Raw genomic sequence first — 4859 nt, forward strand, 5'->3', positions numbered from 1 at the left:
TTGTATTAACCTGAATGGAAGTGGAATGTATTATTCTTAGTAAAGCATCACAAGAATGGAGAAGCAAGAATCCTTTGTACTCAATTCTCATATGAAGACAATTGATGACCTAGTACCCAGTGGGGGGTAGGGAAAGGGGAGACCAGAGAGAGGGAAGGAAGGAGGGAGGGGAAGGGAAAGGCAGAGAGAGGGAAGGAGGGAGGGGTGGGGTGTCATGGTGTGTGACACACCTTTTGGGGGCAGGACACAATTATAAGAGGAACTTTACCTAACAAATGTAATCAATGTAACCTGGTTCTCTGTACCCTCAATGAATCTCCAACAATTAAAAAAGAAAAAAAACCATCCTGTACATTTAAATTTGTGCAATTGAGTATATCTAAGTTACATCTACATTTAACAAATGGTAGTAGGTGAAAAAAGGATGATGATAAAACAGAATGTGGAACGTGACTTATGTTTATACGCTATCTGCGTATATTTATATACAAGAAAAGCCTGGAATTGGATATGCTAAAATGGCGACATTTATTTTGAGGATTAGAATTGTGGGTGATTTTTATTTTCTTCTTTGTATATTTTTAGGCTTTTTCATAATTTTCTATCATGAATATGCCTTTCCTTTGTTATCAGAGAAAATATCAATCTTAAAAAATGATCTCAAGCAGCCTAAATTAAAAAGTTAATAAATAACACCCTGGTATTAAATCTCTTAAATCCGAGGTGACCCTCTATAGACATTTATAAATAAAAGGTCAGACTAGCATCCTCTATTCCAAGATGTGTCTGCTCAGGGACTACGGTGAGGGCTTCTGCTAACCACACTTGTACTTTTTAACAGAGTAAAACCAAACAAGGTCGTAGAGCTGGTTAATGACCACCTGGACTAGGCCCTAGGCCTCAGGTCTTGGGATCCAGGGCTATTTCTCCCACCCTGTGTCCTCTGCTCAGCACACAAGCAACATCATTAGAACAAATCTGTCATCAAGAGAGAGGTCATTCAATACATGTGGAGAATATCATCAGTTCCCTAAAAATAACTTGGCAGCTCACAGGCTCACTGTTTAAAGACTTAAAACCAAAGTATATGCTGAGTTTAAAATGTGAAGAAGCACACAGTGGGTTTAAAATGTTTGCATTCTCTTCCTTGCCTTTAAGATTTATATAATAGAATTTAAAGTGTGCGAACACTTAAAGCCACTTCCACACCAGCAGGATGAAACTGTTGGCAGGCTAAAGTTGGCAGTGAACCTTTTTGTCCCCCTGAGCTTTGATATTTGCCCTTGCCTTCTCTGCCAAATAACCCTACTCTGCTTTCTGGTTTTTTGCATTTTCAAAGAGAGGCATGATGACTGTAAGGACTGAATAACAATTACAAATTTCCATTTCGTTTTACCTACCAGTTTAGCTGTGGTTTAATGTAGTGCAAATAGAAGTCCCCCAGAGGTGGGTCTGAGCTAAACTGCTAGGTTTCTGGCGGGCAATTCTCCTGCACACGGAAATAGCAGCATAACCTATCATGCATTTGTTATCTGTTACTAAGAGAGAATGACCCACCCACCCAGAGAAACAGAAATATAGCTAATGATGGGACTTCTCAACAGGCAAAAAAAACCTGTTGGTTTTACATCAGAATACTCTCACAGATAACTGAAAAAAGAAAAGAAAAAACATTTTCAAACAACCAAAAGACTTTACTGAAGCCGTATTTTTATTTAAAACAAAAAAAGTACCCAGCCTAAACATTCCGCAGATAGTTTTAATCAAGAACGTGTTTTGTCCCATCAAGCCTGAAGGTAGATATCTTTAAGATATCAGTTCTTTCCAGTAAATATTTCTTTGTGCTAACTGTATGTAGAACCCTACGAAGGGTTTAAATGACCAGCAGGAGATCCAGTGACGTCTGTGAGTGTCACTCTGCTCTCAAGTAGCTTATTGTCCAAAGCAATAATATCTTTGGAGTAGGAGCCTCAATAAGCCAGAAAAGTATTTCTCAATCTTCATGAAATATTATTACTCTCTTTTTTAAAAATTCTTTTAAAGCCTGTGAGCCTGGAGTTGATTTCCATGATTAATTTAAGAGGAAGGAGGGGAGAAAAGAAAAAATAGACAAATGAATGCAAAACTTGAGAGGCTGGTTCTGGCCTTTAATAGTCAGATAAAGATTTTGAACAAAGTGGACAATAATTTACTGTAAGTAATAAAATAATATTGATCTTGCCATAGAGTAAAGACCAAGAATCCAGGACCATCCATATGTACTAATTTGGATATGACAAGCTTAGAACCTATTTATAACTTTTACAGTATTTTATGGCTCTTACTTTCCAAAGCAGCACACATCATGTTGCACAAGGCCTGTGAATATACAAGTATTCTCTGCCAAAAGCAGCTGAGAAAGCAAAAAGGATTACCCAAGTATTGTTTTTCAAACCTGAATTTGTAATGGATAATTGTACAGAAATATTTGGTATTTAATAACCTTGAAGCTTTGAATTCACAAAGATTTTATGGCCCCAAGCCTACATGGCTTGATGGCTTAGGTTCATAAATCCACCAAGAATGGACCTAGCAATTGTTACTGTGCCCACCTTTGTGTAGATGTAAAACAAAACCCACAGTGGGCATCAATAATGCCTAGCCCTATGCCTGCCTGGGCCAGAGGTGCTTGGGGGAGAGGGAAGACTCAAGAAACACTTGTCAAGATGAACTAGGTATGAATTGCGGCTGCTGTTTAAATAAGTTTAGAAAATAAGGAATCTCTATGGCTCTTCACTTTCCTTCTCAGTGACTCACATAATACCAGTGTTTTAGTAATCCTTCAATTATCACTGGAATCAAAATTAGGGAATATCTAGACATCATTTCATACAAGATAAAAGTTTCAAACAAAGCTATCAAATATTTGCTGTTCCCTTTGTTAGAATAAAAACACACCCGTCAGCGGTTGCATGGGATTGGAGGGAAGCAGCTGCACTATTTCCCCTGGGACAGTGACGGGGAAACATCTTATTTTCAGTTCCACACATGGGTATTCTAACCTGGGATCAGAATTTTCTTTTAGATCTCACCACTTTACCTAGTGAACACTCAAGTCATTGGCTACACTCCCAGACACCCTCCTTCCCTGATCTTTCACAGTCCTCTCCAGGGTGGGCTCCCAGACCAGGTAGGAAAAGAGGCCAGACAGCCAAAGATTCCCTTGTAGAGCTTCTCAGTAAGTAGCTTCCCTTTACACAAGAGTTTTGCCTGAGCCTCCTCTAAGAACAGTAATTCTTTAATGACACTGCAAGATGGATGTTGCATATTAAAAAAATATGTCTCTTCTCTTTCACAGCCTGCTTTGTTTTTCTAATTTTTAAAAATTATCTTTCATCATACCAGCACATAGAGTCCTTTTTGAACCTGTCCTCTACTCAAGCAATGAGGGAAAGGGCATTGTTTACAATTTCACTTTCTGGCTCTCATCTGTCTGTAAAATATTTTATTTTTTTAATTGGATCAAAAATAGTTCTAACTTTAGATTTCTTATTTCTCCATATCTTCCACTGGGGGTTCAAACTTAAGGAAACAATAATCTCAAAAAGTTAACCTCATGCCAATGTCAGCAGGATGAAAAATGGGATTTAACATTTTGCACAAAGAATATTTGCATTCCCATTAGCTTTTACAAATGCAACATTTCTTATCCTCTTGGGTTAACTGCAAAGGTGCCCTGGGAAGAACTGAGTATGTGCCTCTCAAACAGGTTAACACACTGAACTGCTTTAATGGGAATAAATGGTGCCACTCAGGGACAATTAATGCAGGGACTTTGGGACGGACTTCTGGCGAAAAGGACTTAACAGGAAATTGTGCACCGACAGTGGTGGCTGAATGTTATGCTCACATTAAATATTCCGTCCAAACCTCAAATATGACTGAATGATTTTAAGTCCTAATTCAATTCACTCTTGATTATAAGACGTTGCAAAAAGCTGATGTAAAGTAATAAATATGTGTGGTGTGGACTATATTCTACAAATGCTTTCAGGTCTGCTGGTAGAAATCAGTGGTTATATAACAGGTTGATTTCAAAAATTATACATTCTACAATTACATCCAGATAAAACAGATAAGGTCAAGTCACTAAACATTCTTGTAATTCAAATAGAAGGAAATACATTAATTCTTTGCTTAGCAGGGGGGAAAAGGAGGACTTATCATGAGACAGCTGTACCAACCTTCACGAATAGCTAAGGGAGGAAAGACGAATTTGGTGACTGTGGGGGCTAAAGTACTAATTTATGGTGCTCTGAAATAGAAGGCGGTGCCTGGTGGACATAGGTATCTATCTACACTTATTTCGTGTGGCTGAGCTGTGAGCAATTAAAGCTAATGGTTTGATTGCACCCCCAGCCCTAGGTCTTCTTTCCCTTTCAGGCTCTACCTCTCTGGCTCTGCTCAGCACTGGCTCTTTGGGGCTAAGGAAAGTTAGGGGCCCTCCTTCGAACTCTCCAGACCCTCGATATCGGTGGCCGAGGTCCTCGGCTCCCCGCGCCTGGGAGCAGTCTAGCCTCTCAGTGAATCGCCCCAGGCCTCGGGGCCCCCAGCTCTCCAGTCCAGGTCGCTGGCCCGGTCCCCGAGGCCTAGCGCGAAGAGCTCGCGTCGTCCGCTTTGGAAAACAACGCAGCTCCGTCCTCAAACGCAGTCCCCGCGCCCCGGGTCCGGGCTGGGGCTGCGCCAGGTCCCTCGGACTTTGACCAGTTAGACCAACGCAGAGAGCGAGGCGGCCTCCAGCCCGACCCCAGCGCTGCCTACCAAGCTCCAGCCCGGCGACCCAGCGCAGCGCCGCGCCCCGCCGCGAGAGAAGCAGCTGT

The sequence above is a fragment of the Otolemur garnettii genome, unplaced genomic scaffold (genome assembly GCF_000181295.1).
Source record: "Otolemur garnettii isolate 467f Iridium unplaced genomic scaffold, OtoGar3 scaffold00026, whole genome shotgun sequence".
Classification (NCBI taxonomy): domain Eukaryota; kingdom Metazoa; phylum Chordata; class Mammalia; order Primates; family Galagidae; genus Otolemur; species Otolemur garnettii.